Below are 18,821 nucleotides of genomic sequence, written 5' to 3'. Positions count from 1 at the left end.
AAATTTGTTCTATTATGATTTTTTTAAAGAAAATAATTGGCTGATTTTTTCGAATTAAAAACTAGTTTATTATCCTAAAAAGGGTTGTTTGCCCCCCCTCCAAATTACCCTCAGAATCCAAATTTACTTGTTATTGCACAGCAATGCAACAATATTAAAAACAAATGCAGCTTTATTCTCATATTGCTTTTTTTTTTTTTAACAAAAAGCCAATTTTTCCCCCTATTTCCACTGTCTTATAAAAAAGAAACAACTTTATCCTATAATATTGCTATTTTTACCATAAAACAAACATTTTTGGAAAAAAAAATCTTTGCAAAATACTTTGCCCAGAAAAATTTAAAATAAAAAATATATAATATTTATACATTTCTTAAATAATTATTTCATTCTTGTAAAAATGACTTTTTTTGCTATAGTATATTCTAAAAACAAAAATACAACTTTGGAAATGTTATTTTATTCTTTTAAAATGATTTTTTTTTCACTTTTCTAGTAAAAGTCATATAGTATATATAGGTTCTATAATATAACTTTTTTCTTGAAAATTATTAGCGGTGTGAATTGCCTAGTACCTGACGATTCGATTCGCGTCACGATTCGATACCGATTTATCCCGATACCAATTTATAAGTCAATTGTTGTGATTTTTTTGACACAAATTTAGACAATACTAGTCAGTAACTTGTACATGTACACTGTAAGGTTTGTATGAAAAGATATTTTTTATTTATCTGAAAATAACTCATAACTGTGAGCCCACTGTATTAAACAGGTTGTAATCTGTTTCATGTGTGAACAACTTTGAAATTAAATATTAAAGCTTAATGTTCCATTAATATAACATTCTTCCATGTTTAAGGTTTGAACCCTAACCCTAAGTAAGACGTTTTGTCGAATATTTCCATCAAAAATTGATGTTTTTAACACCCCTAAAAATGATGATCGATGAAGTCCTAAAATGATATTACTTTATATTTCTTAGAAATTTACAAAACTATTCTTTTTCTTTGACTTTATTCTTTTTTGCTTCTAATTCTTTCAAGTGTGTCTTCACACTGGCTGCTAAGTGACAAACATCAGAGTGAACGGGTCACCATTGGCGCATATGCGTGTCATAAAAAAAGTGTTCTGCTTATCCCGTCTAAGAGTTTGGCGTGTGAGAAGAAAAAAAAAAAAAAAAAAAAAAAGCCCCTCAGGCTGATGCTGACTTGTGATTGGCTCAGAGCGGCTCGACCCCTCGACCCCTGACCTCTGCCGTGGCTGATCCAGTGCATATGAGAGACTCCTGACTGCGACCAGACGTGACCTTTTCCTCACAGCTCTCACCGCACACGCACGCGCACACACAGGTGCTGTGCAGTAGGTGGTAGCGGCGGGCAGAGCAATGACCTGCATGCGAAGCTAATGTTAGCATGCGTGCTTGCGCATCCTTGATCCCATTTTGTCTCTCTGGGTGTTCCCGAATCCCTAAGCAGTACTAGCTGCATGATTTTCTTCCAATGTTATATATGCACTTGTACCTATTTGCGGCATTTGAAGGCTAAAGACACACTTTTTTTTTGTGCTGCTCTTAATTCATTTTTTTTTATGCTTGTTCTGTGTTAAACCTCTCGTCAAACGAATGGCCTTTATAGGGAAATAGGGGCGTGGCTTATGCACATTTCCACTTGAGAACGAGAATTCTGATGAATTAACATATGTACGGTGGTGCAAAGAAAACTGTACATGTGCACACAAATTATGTACAGAGTAAAAACATGTCTAAGTAAGCTGGAGGATAAAGAATATATGCCTGCGAGGGTTGTCATATTCTATCTACTGTACATGTATTGTTGCATCATTTGCGTTCAGATTGGTTAAAGGGTTTTGATCACCACAACATTGACGCTAGTTTCGTTAGCCCATCTTCGGCGTTTTGCATTATGTGTTAGCAATAAGCTAGCAGGCTTTCATCAATTAAACGAAAGTCAGTTCTTAGACACTTTTGCCATAAAGGCAACAAGTAATCACACTTTAATTCAGAAACAGTTTACATAATTTGGTAGGTGCTGCTGTTTTGGTTAGCGGCAAAGTTCAAATGGGCTCACATGTAATTAGCATGACCAAAGCAATTATACTTACTACTTTTTTTTCTTGGCAGGAAAAGATGTTATTTTTATTTGTACACATATATTTTACTGAGACACGCTTAGATAGTTGTTGCTGTTTTTGGTTAGCGACAGAGTTCAAATGAGCTCAGTTAGGCCTTTACGGGTGATGCACTTGGCCACAAATGGCCCACGGGCCGCGGATTGGCCACCAATGATGTATGCCATTCACGGTTAACTTGAAGTCTTAATCCCATAATCTTAATCGTATTGCAATTACTCTCAGACCATTAACAATTAAACTAAATGTGTTGCTGACCTGACCTGAAAGAGACACCGGAGAAATGCTGTTCGCTACATAACGTCCACTAACACAGAGACATGTGATTCATATTTGACTCGTGCCTCATTTTTATTATTATTATTATTAATTCACAAGATCTGGTTACATGGCACCGCCACGTGCAAAGTTCAATTGGAGTTTCTGCGCTCGCGAGTGAACGTTTGCTTTAAGATATCGCTCGATACGGATAAATCGCAACATCTGCCTCCAGTTTAAGTCAAATATACAGTATGTCACCCCTCGAAAATATATGCACAGTTTAACAGCTGGAAGTTCAACCGATGTTTTAGGTGGAGGTCATGGAGATATCCATCTGTTTTCCATAGGGCTTGTCCTCATTTGGGTTGGAGGTGAAGACACATAGGTCAAAGTATTCACAGAAATACAGTAAAGTTGAGAAAGTACACTAAACTAAGCTAAGCTAACTTTAGCTAAGCTAACAAACAAACTTCCTAGACATCAATTTACTAGTTTCCTCTCATCTTGTGGCATCTGAAGATGTTCTAACAGGGCACAAATAAACCCCGCAAATTGCGGAGTTTTTCAATGAATAGCCGAAAATGGGTTCCGCAGAAAAAAAAGAGCTAATAGGCGTGGGTTCGCTGTACTTGTAAAAGAACCACTGGCGCAGAAAGAGTGTTCCAGCCACACTGTAGTGAATTGTGAACAAGCTCACGCAATTTCCTTAACAAATAGCTCATCCCCTTTATTCATTCCAGGAGTGTCTCGCTCTCGGCTTTGGAGTCATTTGTTTTGGAGTGGGAGAAGCACACAATTAGCCCCTGCTTTGGATAAGGGACAAGAAGCCATACGAGCCTCATTTGGTTTGCAAATCATGCCCCCCCATTTCGTTGTGATTTAGCGGGCTGAAAAAACAAACGGCGGGAGGCTTTGTTTTTACAGAGGGGGAGAAGTGTCTGTTTTAGCGCTGACCCGCTCATCGGGCCTGGAGTGGACATAAGAGGCTCTAACAGATAATGACTTGAACGAGCTGCTTTGCGGCGTGATCCCCGTGTTTGTGTGTGAACTTCTATACAAACGTGTGTGTGCGTGTTGTGTGTCGACAGATGATGATTTGCATGGAGGTTGAAGCTGAGCCGTGCTTTTGTTTTGTTGTGACTCTTCAGGTTTTTTTTTTTGTTTTTTTTAAATGGACATCATTTGAATAACTTAAGCTCCGCCCACACCTGTAACACTTAGCAGGGGTGTCCAAACTTTTTCATTTGAGGGCCACATACAGAAAATCAGAAGGACGCAAGGGCCACATAATGTTATGGAGAGAAATTGTGTTTAGTGCTAAAAATTGTACAAATAATTTATTTGAGCTTTTGCATATTTAAAAAAAAAATGCAACATTATATAAACCAATTTATTTGTAATATGGCAGTAGGGTTATTAGAGTTTTGGAGTTTTTCATTTTAGTTAGTTTTTATTAGTTTTCAGGGTGGTTATGTTCGTTTTTATTAGTTTAGTTCTTTAAAAAAATGCTTAGTTTTAGGTTTGTTTGTTAGTTTCAGTATTAGTATTAGGTTTTTTGTTTTTTTTTGTTTTTTAAATGGGTATTACTTGTGCGCAATATTTAAAAAACACCATGGGCGCAACGTCATCTGAAGGTGCTTTTTCTATTGGCTGCTGCTAGATGACGTCACTTCTGTGTGACACATTGTCAATCGTCCTTATTACATACGGTTTATATCAAAATAAATCTACTAAAAATCACATTTAAAATCATCCCCAAAGGCTCATACATTAAATTAATTACCAAAGACTAAAATGAAGGACATGTTTCCTAGAATTATAGTTAGTTTTAGTTAGTTTTGTAAACATAAAAGTTTCAGTTAGTTTTCGTTTTTATTTTTATTTCTGTAACAATATTGTTTTTTAAATTTTAGTTTTAGTTTTTTTCATTAGTTTTAGTTAACTAAAATAACCTTTAATGGCACCTGTTTTTCGATACCCTCCCTTCTGACTTTGACCATCTCCAAACACTTTGGTTTTGTTTATTTTATTTGAACTGAGTCAAATGCCATTTTTAGCATATAAATAAACTTGAATTGAGTTGAGTATGTCAAGGGGCACTGAAAAATGGACGGTGGGCCGCAAATGGCCCCCGGGCCGTAGTTTGGACACCCCTGGCTTACTGCATGCATGTGTGCCGATTGGGCTTTTTTCTGTTCACATGATGTGAAACCTAATCACTGTACCATACAGGAAGTGTAAGAGGGCCAAATTTTATATAGGGATCTTTCTTTAAAATTATCTGCCATTGCTTTTGAGGGGTATTTTATTACTAGTTGTTAATGTATTTGGTACAGAGAGTTGATCCAAACAGACAGTTTCTAAAATCTGTTTTTCATGTTACGCATGTTTCGTTTTTTGTTTTTGTTTTGTTTTGTTTGTTATACAACCTCTGAAGGTGTAAAATTGCTTGATGAGCGTTGTCCCCACATTCAATATCAGTGTTGTTTATACATAACAGCAACCATGAAAATAAAGCAGCTTTCACAAGCAGTAGAAAAGGGTTTCTGATATTATCACCAAAGGCGGAACATTTCTGGACTAAAGACAGCTTTTACGGGCAATCTAAACTGAGCTTGTGATACTAACACACAAAGAGGAAAATTGTTAGATTTTACAGCCTAATTCTGTGTTAGTATCATTTCCCCCCCCCAAAAAGCGAATACCACTAAAGGGTGGCGTAAAAGGGGCTCCAGATATTACATCTGAAGGTTGAAAATTGGCAGGCTGATTTTGTCCCTTGGTTCTAGTGGTCAGTATTTTTTATTTTTTTTTTAATGTAGAAATGGACTTTACTTTACTTTACTTTAATTCCAGTGCCTGATACGGGGGAAAAAAGGTGAAAATTGTTAACTCATACACTGCCTGAAAAGCGACATTCTAATGAAACCCAAAGGCAAAAAAATGCTGGGTTAACAATTTGAACAGTTTGAGAGTATTTGAAGCCACTTAGCTGTAAAATTCAGCTTAGTTGGGGATGTGCTATGCAATACTTCTGTCAAACGTTCCGAGCACCAAAAGTCCAGTATGGTAGGCTTTTTTTTAAATTTTTTAAATTTATTTATTTCCATCCATCCATCCATCCATTTTCTGTACCGCTTATTCCTCACAAGGGTCGCGGGGGGTGCTGGCGCCTATCTCAGCTGGCTCTGGGCAGAAGGCGGGGGACACCCTGGACTGGTTGCCAGCCAATCGCAGGGCACACAGAGACGAACAACCATCCGTACTCACAAGCACACCTAGGGACAATTCGGAGCACCCAAATAACCTGCCATGCATGTCTTTGGAATGTGGGAGGAGACCGGAGTACCCGGAGAAGACCCACACGGGCACGGGGAGAACATGCAAACTCCACCCAGGAAGGCCGGAGCCTGGACTCGAACCCAAGTCCTCAGAACTGGGAGGCGGACGTGCTAACCACTCGACCAATTTATTAATTTATTTATTTATTTATTTTTATTTATTTATTTATTTTAAAAGTATGGTACGCTAGTCCAGGGTTGAGCTAATTAATCATGGTCTTACGGTCTGACCCACTGATTGGTCGACAGAACCCCCCCAAATTATTTAGATTATTATTATGACTAACAGCAAACGCTCACTTTGTTATATATTATGTGAGGTATCAAATTTCCGATGTCAAAGTTTTATTGCATGCGACCATGTGAATGGTTGACAGAATAGTCGCCGCGATAGGAATGTTGTTTATTGTTATTGTTGTGTTTGTCTACTATGTTTTGTCCTGCTGCAATGTCACACTATTTAGCGATCCTCATCAGAGCCAGATGAGGGTTATTTCACACACTATATCTTTGAAGCCACTATCATGTGAGCCACTACATCACACGCTACACAAAATCCTATCAGTAAACGGCCATGTCACATGGACGTGTCTGATTCCTGTGCAGTGTTGATCTACACAGAACATCAGCTTCAGGCTCACACATAATGTCACTGACACGCATGAATTATGCTTTGCATTGCACGCGCCTGTCACATCACATGTTTTTCACTAATACTATAATCAAACGCCATAAGCATAATAATATGAATGCTGGGAGACAGTGAATGCATTCACACGATTTTTGTGGTGGTCAAGCTTGTCAAAGTTCTATCCCGGGTCAACTTCATCCCCCATTCTGTGTGGGCGCTGTTTATATAGAATAGTGACAGGGAAAACAGGTGGAAAATGTTTCAAAAGTGGTGTAAATAAAGCATGTGGTACTACATTCAAAGGCACAAAATTTCCAGATCGACCTCATCCCGCCAATCTACATTGGTGCAGTTGCAACATGGGAGAAAAAGTGGTAACATAGGCTTGTGATACTATTTTCAAAGGTAAAAAATTTGCTGGCTTGAGTTTTCTGGTGATGTCCTCTTGGACGATTATGACAATACAACAATGCGTATGGATTACTTTCACTCCTACGCCATTAGCAAATTTCGCCAGATCTTATCTCACCGAACAATTTGGAATGCGTAACCTTAAATAACAAGTTCAAAACTTTAGATTATGTTCCTTATCTAAGACTGTGACTAATGTAATTATGATTTTATCGCCATAGAGAAACTGCGCTACAAGAATTTCAAGGAGTGTGATAGTGAGTTATGTTTTTATTACACTTTATTTCCATGTGAGCGAAGCAAAACCAAACAGTTTGGCAGTTTTTGGGTTGAAAAAGGGATTCCAACAACTACTGCACAACAGCAATTACTTCAAGCACAATAAGTCTTGTGAGCCCTACAGGGACAAAAATCACAACATGTAGTTTATATCACATGAAATCAGTCCATCGCATACTATATTGGATGATTTCCCAGCTAAAATTAAATTAAATTAATTAACTGAAAAACTATTTTAATGTGTCTTTACGGTTTGGGATAAAATTCAAAATGCGGTTTGGAAAATCAAATATTTTACATATGGAGATGTTTTTTTTTTTTAATAAGTTTTTGATACTGTACTTATAATATGCTTCATGTAATTAAAAACAAGTTTCTTTTTTGAAACTCTCAAAATTATTTTAGATGTTTTTTTCTGAATGCTTTCCAGAAATACTTGAAAAAAAATTAGCTAGTGGGAATTTTTTCAATACATAATTGTGAACACTTAAAAAATACATACATACATGAATTCCTAATTTGGGTAAAAAATGCACCGAGCCACTATATTGGGTCAATTTGAAATACCTTTACAAGTTGTTTTTCACAAAACAACCCCCAAAAAAGGTTCATTTTGTAAAAATACCCCCGCCCAAAAAAAAATAATAATATGTATAATAGTAGTGTGGATGGTTATTCGTCTCTGTGTGCCCTGCGATTGGCTGGCAACCGGTCCAGGGTGTCCCCCGCCTACTGCCCAGAGCCAGCTGAGATGGGCGCCAGCACCCCCCGCGACCCTTGTGAGGAATAAGCGGCCAAGAAAATGGATGGATGTATAATAGTAGCTTGGTCCATGGTTAAAAAAAAAAAAAAAAAAAAAAAAACAATTTGGGTCAAAAATGAACTGAGCCACTATATTGGGTCAATTTGAAACAAATTTCCGGCTTGTTTTGCACAAAACAACCAACCAAAAAAAAATACAAAAAAATTGGGTCAATGTGAAACAAATTTCCGTCTTGTTTTGTACAACCCCCCCCCCCCCAAAAAAAAATAAATAAATACATAAATAAATACATAAATAAATAAATAACATAAAAAATAACTATTTGGGCCAAAATGAACTGAGCCACTATATTGGGTCAATTTGAAACAAATTTCCGGCTTGTTTTGCACAAAACAACCAACCAAAAAAAAAAAAAAAAAAAAATTGGGTCAATGTGAAACAAATTTCTGGCTTGTTTTGTGCAAAACAACCAGCCAAAAAAAAAACAACAAAAAAAAAACAATTGGGTCAATGTGAAACAAATTTACGGCTTGTTTTGCACAAAACACACAAAAAAAAAAAAAAAAAAAAAATTTTTTTTATAAAATAACCCCCAAAAATTGGCTCATTTTGTACAAATAAAAAAAAGGGTAGTGGTCCATTTTAGACCCAAATTATTTTTTGTTTTTTGTTTTTAAACCAAATTTTTTTATTATTATTATTTTTAAGATTTTTAAAAATAGATTTATTTATTTTTTTACTTTGAAGATACTTTAATAAGGGGATTTGTTAGGGGAAACAGGGGAAATGCTTTCAAAACATTGATTTTTTTTTATTATTACTTGAAAATACAGTACTTAATAGTTCTACCACAGGAAATAACAGTCCCAGGCCTGTATCAGATCTCGTAGCTATGCGAAACCAGTTTTCTGGTGTGGGTCGGTGGCCCGGCGTGGTGCTCATTCAAACCCAGCGTGCTGAGAGTTCTTGTATAATTTATGAGAGAGCATTAAACAGCTTCGCACCGGGCAGCCTATCATGTAAACAGATCAGGGCTTTTACAGGCAGCTCGCCGGCTGTTTAAACAGCCAAGAGGAAAAGGGGAGAAGGAGGGAAATTAAAAAAAAGCTAAATGGGAAACACGTGTGTGAGTGTGTGCGTGTGCGTGCATGTGCTGGTGTTGCAAGAAGTCAACTAGGAAGTGACACAGTGTGGAACTCAAGTACACACACGTAAAAAGGGGCCTAACACATCTAATCACTCAGACGCTCACACACACGCGTACGCACACACAGACCACAAAACCTGACTTTGAACGGATCCAGCTGTGAGCATATCAAAGGCAACATGTGGAGCAGAACCGCTGCACACACCATCGAGTCCAGATGGAGCCCGATGGCCGCTTTTCTTACTTGATATATTCCTCCTGATATGACATATCCCCCCCCGCCCCCCCGCACCGCCGCATATTATCTGTTTTACTTGGAATAAGCCCAATGAGCATGTTGGCCCAATTACTGTGAAAACCACGCTGCATTTGATTGACCATCTCACTCAGAATGCAAACAAACAACACTAGAAGATAATGGGGAACTCCTGTACTGTATTTACTTCTCAGCCTTTTGGCTAAGGTATGGAGAGCACTGCAGGCCTTAATGCTCAGTTTGGATTTTTTTGGTCAAATCCAATTTTTTCTGTGTGTACATAATTGCGACCTCAGCCCGTCTGCAGGGCGTCTGCAAAGTGACCCGCGTGCGCAGAAGAAGAGACGTCACTCACAATGTTGTGTTTGCGAAAGTAAATACGTATGTTCCAGCGACATGGACTTTTATAAGTCCGTCACCGGGGCTCATCTTTTTTTCATCACATATCTACAGAGGAGCAATGCGGGACGAGGTAGAAATAATATACGGGAAAATGACCCTTTTCGAGCTCCTGCCTTTAGATGTCTATTAAAGATGACGTCACGTCATTACCGCACGTAATAGTATGTGTGGCTAAATTACCAATATCACAATTCACAACAATTGTCAACTTTATGCTTCATGCTTCAAGTGGGGTTAAATTAAAGTCAAATATAAAGTCACATCTGTTACTTAAAACAGCTTTGCAGAGTCACATACGCCTTCCGAGTACTTCCCCCGCCCGCACGGCTCCGCATATTGGACATTTGATGATGTAGAGGTCAGATATAGGCGACCTGGCCTTTTTGACCGAGGTCACATTGCAAAAATTGTCATACGTATCCGATCTAGGACCACATCTGAAAGTGTCTGAAATGAAAATAAATAAATAAATAAACGGAATTGAGCTGTTGAGACAGACATAAAATAGTCAGATACTGGTCACATTTTTGAAAAAAAAAAAAATCAGATTTGGGTCACATTTGCCTGCAGTGTGAACATAATAATAATAATAATAATAATAATAATAATAAAAATAACAACAACAACAACAACAACAACAACAACAATAATAATAATAATAATAATAATAATAATAATAATAATAATAATAATAATAATAATAATAATAATAATAATATATCAGCATGTTTGTTCATATTTACAGTTTTCCAAATAAGAGGCAAGGCTTGCTTCACGCTATTTCCTGTATATGTACCAGCTGAAGTTTTTTCTTAAAGTGAAAACATTAAAAACAAATGACTGTTAACCTTTAGACAACATAATGCTCTGTCAAACCGTATAATTTCATCGAACGAAAGCCTGCTAGCTTAATTCTAATGTAAAGCACCAGAGGCAATCTAACAGAAATTAGCATAGACATTACAGTATTTATAAACCTTTAAACAACTGCTACTTTACCATAAATAGAACAGCATCAGACATACAAATCGTCCACACATATCTAAAAAAAACAAAACAAAAAAAACTCGTAAGTTGAGTCACTTGTAAGCCGAGATACCACCACATCATACATAATGTCTGCCCCGTCCGTAATAATGGCCTGTGGAGAACAGCGGGTTACTACGTTCTCACACATGCAGTTACCATTGGAGACATTTATTGACAGCAGATGTGCGCTGAGCAAAAAAACAACAACAGCAGCACTGTGCGATGCCATTGACAGAGTTGTGTGCGTGTGAAGAACAAGGCCTGTGTCATATCACAAAGACACCAAACCTAATAAATCATTTTAATTGCACTCAAAGCCGTCGTGATGAAGACATCATGTCAACAGATGGAGCTCAGACGCAAATAACATTGTTTCGTACTGGACCGCAATGCTCATCATTTTACAACCCAAATGGGCCACAACAGGAATTCTCTCTTTACAAACAAAGCAAGTGGAGCGAAATACGTCACCAAAATAGTCTAAGCAGCTCTCAATGTGGCACACCGCACAAATTAGCGGGGAAAAAAGTAAATACAAATGGAGATAAAAACTCTGGCGCATGTTTTATAGTTTTCTGCACACTTTGTTTGATCATTTGCTCTGTTCTGCGGTGATCAAAAAAGTCAAAGCAAAGCAAAACACACTTGCAGAGACAAGCATTTAGTTTGTTTTGGGTTTTATAGTCATGCGTGTCTGGCCAAAAATTTTTAATGTGCTAATCATTTAGTTCCATTACCAGTTTTATGGTGAAATTGTGCAAAAAGCCAAAGACAAAATGAAACAAAAGATGCTTAAAGATGTTTATCTTAGTGCCACACTAAACGGACATAATAATAATAACGTGTATTTAAAGAAATCACATAACATTTCCCTTTAAATTTGCTAGCTTCATGCTAGTATGGAATGGGAAACACTATGGACAAGCTAAAGAAAAGCGTCAATGTGATAGTGAAGTGTGTTACAACACACTGGTTCGGGATCACTGGTCTAAAATGTATGGAAAGCAGAATCCAAAACAAAACAAAAACAAACAAACGTGGGCGAGTCAAAGTTGATATCAAATCTGCCTTGTTTCTCTCTATTTTCATTCCCTCCATCACTCCATTCCCTTTGAAGCAGCCTCTCTTGTCCTCGCTTTAAGCAAGGATGAAACAGAAAGTAAAATGGCGGCGGCTCTCAAGCGCACTCGACGCGTCTTTTATGTTTGAAAGTCGGGAGAAAAGTCACCACTGATTTGTAGCTTCTGCATTTTACAGTATGACGACGCCTCTTGAAATGCATTCTCTTTGTTCTTGCTGCTTTTTAGTATCTCGCTTGTTGCCCAGTGATCTACAACTGCATGCTTTTCACAGTCATCAGGTGTGTGTGTGTGTTAAAAAAGGGGAACAAAGATATCTTCTTAGGGCTTTGTTGGACAAAGTAGAGTCTCTTCAGACGAATCGAGCCTCATTTTCATGAATCCCATAATATTTGTTGCGTTCATTTATTTGTTTTCCTTACAATTGATTCGTGAAAATATATTTACGACAATGTTTTATTGTGTTTTAGTCATCTATCTCACATATATTCATTTATGTCATATAGACCCTTCCAGTGTGATGTCATGTTTAAGTGCGCCCCTTGCGGTGGAGGGCAGGGCGTCAATTTGTTTGTTAGCAGCTAGCAAGCTAAGATAGCTTGAAAACTTCGATATAGCAAGACGAGTATATCCGGACACAGTCGATGTAATGAATGACAATTTACACCATGAAAGTAGTGATCGACGTACTGTTTCAAGTAAAAACAACATACCTTAAGCTTCCGCTTCCACTTTGCCTACCAACAAACTCCTTTTTTGTAGCTAGCGGCTCCAAACAGCTGGTTTCAATGAGTCGCAGTCATGTAGTGTCCTACTCGGGACGTTTTTTTGTGACACTTGACATATTTCCCATTTTTTAACGAAAATGCTCGCCGAAAATCAAGCTCTCTACATTCATTTGTTATGGGATGTTTGCCCTCCGGGAGGCGCAGCGGAAGCTAAGCGGTGACGTAAGCTGGAAGGGTCTATATCAAAAGCTCAAAAACAGATTTGTTGGTGAATAATAAAATAAAATGCAGTGGAATCATAGTTTTTGTATGCTCTAGTATTTACACAATTTGGTTATTGGCTTTTTGGGGGGTCTGGGGCGGGGGGGGGGGGGGGGGCGGTTGTCACTATTTTGCCACAGTTTGCATATATACACCCTTTTTTTCCAAAATGTTTTTTTTTTTTTTACAACTATTTATTTGCTGGAATCGCACATTCCGCAATTTCTCTGCATTTCTTAAGTTGTGTAAAAAGCTTTTATCAAGTATTTAAGGGAAGCCTCCTGGTATGTTCAGAAACACCCATGTAACAACACAGTATAATAACACAGTTTCACCACAATTTTTGGTCACTTATTTAGCAGTAACATATATGTTATAGATTATATAGGCTAAGACAGATATTTTGTGTGAATGTTAAGCTACCATGGGGCCAAAGAAAGTGTTAGTGAAAATGTGTTGTTGTGTGTGCTTTTATTTTGAAACCCTTTGACAGGATGTTATGTTGATCTTGCCCATGTGTAGCCGAGCTCCATCATCTTGAGTTTTTAATGAAAGCTTGTATTGTGGAGTACACCTCACAATCTGTTGAGCACTTTTTTTACACAACATAACAGAAAGTTCCAGCACTCACCATTTGATAAAGGAGGCGAGAATCAACAGAATTCAAGAAAGTCATAACAAAGAGTGAAAACGGTTCCTCCATCTTGCCTCAAGAATCTTGAGTCAAGGTTAGTGTTCATTAGTCATTTATATTCGATATTCTGTAAAGGCGATTTACAGTTTAGGAGTTTCTTTCTGGATTTTGGGGGTGGATGTAAGATAAGCAGCAGTAATAGCAGTAGTTGTTAGGTTCAGTAGCAACCCCTCACTAATGTGTGTGCGTGTGTACATTCTCCTTGATTGTAGTGTTAATCCAAGAGAAGGGCTTAGACAGTGAGACTCTTGTGACCCCCTTGAAGTAATCGCTAATGCCGTTAATTCACAACTGAGATCCCACACGTACTCAAGATAAAGATAGACACACACACACACTCAGACGTCTAAACATAATTAAGGAGTGTATGTAATGGGTTGACCCTCCTGTAATATGTGAGCATACCTTTTAGTGGTGGTGGTTCGGTTGTAAGAAAAATGTCTAATTCTGCTTTTGTGACCGTTGGGAAATGATTAAGCGTGTTTAAATATATAGCAGTGCTTCTCAAGGGTTGTTGCACCCCACCCAGGGAGATGAAAATATTGCAGAGCTAATCAGAACTAAGCAGCACTGCCACCTACTGTAGTGGATAGGCAATTACACGTTATTCTAGTAAGGCAAAAAAAAAAAAAAAAAAAGTTCCCTTGCCAAAATATGCATTTTATTGCAGTAATTAAAAAAAAAAAAAAAAAAAAAAAATCATATCTCCGCTACAAAAAAAAAAAAAAAAAAAAAATCCCATTAGTTCTCAGTGGCTAAAATAAGATCAGAGTTTATGAACAATAGCATTCTTTTTAATACTGCATGACAACATACAGTAATGCCACACAGTTTGATTAATCTGAGAGGCTGTTTAATTTGTTGCTGTTTTGGTTAGCAATATGCAGGGCTCAGTGGGTAATCTTCATTTCTTGTGTGGGTTTTTTTTGGTGACCCTTTGAGCCACTTTACAGATCGATGCTAAATCTATTAGAGGAGCTTAGCGTGTAACAACTAGCCTCCTATCTGCTCGGGGGATCTCAGGGCGTTTAAATACGGACTCGGGGCTCATGTGGCGCCCAGCGTGGGAGCTCGCCCGCGCTTGAAACCCTGATAGATTTAACAAGGTCGGATAACGCTGACCAATCAGGATGTTCCGGGAGATGTGGCCTGACGGCAGCGATTAGCCACGAAGCAGACCGGTCGTCTTTCTGGTTCCAACAGGATATTGACGGGAATTGAAAGCAGACACATGGATAGGGAAGAGAGGAGAACACATTTGTTTATTTTTCTCCTTTTTACTTTTACTCGTTAAGTTTGAAAGCAAATATGTGTGAGATCTTGATTGATGGATTGAGATTTCATGAGGCAGAATGTGAAACATGACGCATGAATGGCAACAGCAACAGATTAACTGTAAATAAGCAACATATTGTCTATCCATGCCCTTATTTTAGGAGAATTGTTTGATGTTGTTGCCTCCATGCAAGAAGGATTTGCGGTCAATAGGGGATGGGAATCAAAAGCTGTTTTTTGTTGTTGTTTAGATTCCCAGTAATTAGATTCCTATGAATTGTTTGTTTGCTTGCTTTACAATTCTGCTTATTGATACCTCTTGGAAAATAGAAAAGCAAATCTGCCATCACACAGAAATTTCCAGAATAATTTGTCTCGATGTTGGAATTGCAGTATCTGACATAAAAGGATAAAAAGAATTCTGCATACTTCAATTTCACAAGCATTATTCTTAATCGTGGATAAATTATGGCTTCAATATGTGTTATTTATGGATTTATTGCACCAACCCTTTCACAATGAAAATGTTATCATATAAAATGAAATAACGAATTGTTTACTTCACATGCTGTATTTTATAGTGCTCGAACAGAAGAAAATTGTGTTACTTTCATTTTGTTTCTATTCTTAACAAGTAAATACCTGGGGTTAGCAGGTAATGTGCAAAATGTATCCATCCATCCATCCATCCATCCATCCATCCATCCATCCATCCATCCATCCATCCATCCATCCATCCATCCATCATCGGGCAAAAGGCAGACTACACCCTGAAATGGTCACCACTCAGTCGCAGAGCACATTACTAAGTTCTGCTTAAGTGCCAAATTCAAAATGAATGAATATTTTTTTTAAATATATATTTAAAAAAATAAATAAAGTTCATCACCTTGAACATTAAATATCTTGTTTTTTTTCTAGCGTATTCACTGAATATGGTTTAAAATGGATTTTCATATCATTGTATTTTGCTTTTATTTATGCACACCAACACCCCAACTTTATTGGAATTGACATTTGTACTTAAAAATCTATAAAAAAAAAATAAAATTGTTTTTTAAAATTCAAACCAAATATGGCGAAAATTCTTTAAAAACATTGAATAACATTTTTAGACAATTTGGGGGGGAATTAAAAAATTAAAATTAAAATTAAAAAATTAAATTTAATAAAATTAAAAAAATATTTAAATGATTTTGAGTATATTCAATATATTTTAGTGATCTCAGAAAAAAAAATAAACATAAAAAACTTTTTAAAGGAAAAATCGTAACTTTTTATATTTAAAAAAAAACGAGACAACTTTTTTTTTAATTATTTTTAAAACATGAAACCAAATATTTGGGGGAATCATAAAAAAAACCCTCTTTAAATTAACAATATTATTATTCGAAACTATAAAATTGTGTCGTTTCAATTCAAGAAGAGAAAACCTCTTACAAAATTTAATTTTGGAGAGGATTCTTATGCTCAAAACTTGAATGGTTCTTATATTTGGATCAGTACTCTACAAAATTGATTTGAGTTCTGTTACGCAATTTTTGCATAAGCAAACTAAGCAATTAACAACTCAAAACCTGAACACTTGCCTTGCTTAATATTTCAAATGAATGCCCTGTGGAAGTAATAAGAAAAAATTCCCCCGCCGAAGGTCGTCACGCAAGAGATGTCATGTAAACGATACATGGAAACGCAGCCATGAAAAAAAATCAAAACAGGAAGTGGAGAGGAAGGATTATAACTGCTCCAAAGTGATTTTCTACAGCTTGTTCTAAGTGCGACCTTAGACTAAACTGTCTCAGGTTTAGTGCCTTTAGCTTGCTCTCTGAAATGCTGCGGAGAGTGAGCGGCACAGGTAAAAAAAAAATAAAAAATAGCAACATGGCCGACAAAGTTCACGAAGACTTACGTGACGCAATCAACCGATCTGTGCACGGCTGAACAAAGAGCCCTTGTGTTCGGCTTTGAGGCGAATGACGATAAGCGCCGGGTCCGTGGCTTAAAGAATTGATTCACTATTTTTTTTTTGCCACAATAATCTTTTTGCTCTGCTTCTTAAAACTGTGAGAATCCCAATGATGATCGTAAATAAGCTGCAAATCAGCAGTGAAACACATGACAGCATGTCTTATGAGTTTTACTGTGAAAGAAAGTATTACTGCCATCTTAGAATTGATTTGCTTCTTATTATTAATAGGCTGGCAACACGATCAAGTTTTTGGGGACTAACATCCTCAGAAATTTGCCAAATTTTGTTGTCGTGTGCATCCTGGTGAAGATTTCAATTCGACCCGCGCCAGCCAGTAAATCTGACTGATGTCAACTACGATAGCCATTAACTGTTTATATAACAGGATGAGAGTTATTTGGTCAAACCATTTATTTTTCTGTAAATTGTTGTTTCTATGGTTTTATAAACAAAAAAAACAAATACAGATAAGAATATTCCCGAAGTACTGGATCGATGAGCAATATTGTTAAAATTTTAACGATACCCACAAGGTGAGAGCCGCTAGATCACCACATTGCCCACAGGCATCACAATCCAATACATGTTGAATATACCTGAAATCCGTCTGTGTGTGACTATTACATTTGATGGGCAGATTTGCTGTGAGCAACAGAGGCTGCAAAAAGTCAGCAAACACTGCTGATGTATGTTCGTGGTGCCAAATGGAAAACATGTTTCCAGTATGTTTCATGATGAAGAAGCACTCGTCTGTCTAATACAAGCAGTTAAAATTTGGTCGCAAATAGACACAATGATTAATTTGTTTTGAGGGACCCCTTCAAAATGTCAAAATAACAAACCGTCACTTGCCTTCGGTGCTGGTTGGCATGCGTTTGCTTCCCCGCCTGGGAGACCACGTTTGTTTGTGTGAGTGTTTGTGTGAGTGAGTGGAAAACATCCATCCATCCATTTTCTTGACCGCTTATTCCTCACAAGGTTCACGGGGGGTGCTGGAGCCTATCTCAGCTGGCTCTCGGCAGTAGGCGGGGTACACCCTGAACTGGTCGCCAGCCAATCACAGGGCACACAGAGACGAAAAACCATCCACACTCACAAGCACGCCTAGGGACAATTCGGAGCGCCCAATTAACCTGCCATCCATGTCTTTGGAATGTGGGAGGAGACCGGAGTACCCGGAGAAGACCCACGCAGGCACGGGGAGAACATGCAAACTCCACCCAGGAAGGCCCGAGCCTGGACTCAAACCCGAGTCCTCAGAAATGGGAGGCGGCCATGCTAACCACTCAGCCGAGTAGAAAACAAAACAAAACAAAACAAAAACCAAAAAAAAAAGAAGTCAAAATAATGCAAAAATTTGACTATTTTTCCTTGAAAAATAAGATATTTTCCTAAACAGTTGAAAAATGTAACGTTTGTTCTTTAAAATGCTTCTTTTTGCAGTTCTATTTTTTTTTAATAATTACATATTGCTCCAAAATGTTCCCAAAAATGAAACTTCCTTCTCCAAAAATGTACTGTTTTCCAAACAAATTAGTGCTTTTTCTAAATATATAATTTTGTTCAAAAGTCTCTTGAAGAATCAACTATTTTTTCCTCAAAAAAATGATTTTTTTCCATGAAAAAATGTGAATGTGGAGGTCCCTTATCCAAACCAGTAGTTCACCAACCATCAATATTGGCATTGATGGATGACTTCACTGTGTCCAAATATTACCAGGTTGGCTGCTGAAAGTCTGGAGAAGCCCATCTGATGGTTCCAAATGAGCTTCAAAACAAAAATCAAGGTCCTCAATCATGTGGGAAGGGAAAAGGGCCAGACTGTCCGCTTTTTCCTCAAAGGTGCAAAAGTACCATCTATTTCAGACAAGCCACGAAGAGCTGGGCGAAGTGTTTAAATGCTCCCTGAAAGACACCAAATGCATCAAAATGGCAGTACAAGAACTGGATAGGTAAGCAAAAGTGCCATCCTCACGCGTATTCTGTTGGCCCCATTCATGTACGATATTTTCTGTGTCCATAGCCAAGGGCTAAGAAAGGAAGATCAATTGTACGGACGGAAGTACAAACTTATGCTCCCATTCAGTAGCGTGGAGGAGTTCATGCTCACCAGTGCAAGAGAGGTGCTGCAGTACAGAGAGTCC

The 18,821-nt window shown here is 37.6% G+C and overlaps 1 long non-coding RNA gene across 1 annotated transcript in view; it reads left to right on the top strand.

Moving 5' to 3' along the window:
* LOC144019226 (uncharacterized) overlaps window positions 1-18,821 on the top strand; it is a 20,168-nt gene extending 1,347 nt beyond the window's left edge. Inside the window, exons 2-3 of the long non-coding RNA XR_013283608.1 lie at window positions 18,398-18,629; window positions 18,701-18,821. This is a non-coding gene — a long non-coding RNA (uncharacterized LOC144019226). The remainder of the gene's footprint in view (window positions 1-18,397; window positions 18,630-18,700) is intronic.

The sequence above is a fragment of the Festucalex cinctus genome, chromosome 5, assembly GCF_051991245.1.
Source record: "Festucalex cinctus isolate MCC-2025b chromosome 5, RoL_Fcin_1.0, whole genome shotgun sequence".
Lineage (NCBI taxonomy): Eukaryota > Metazoa > Chordata > Actinopteri > Syngnathiformes > Syngnathidae > Festucalex > Festucalex cinctus.
Note: the sequence above shows the minus strand (reverse complement) of the source record. Positions and strands in the feature narration are given on the sequence as shown.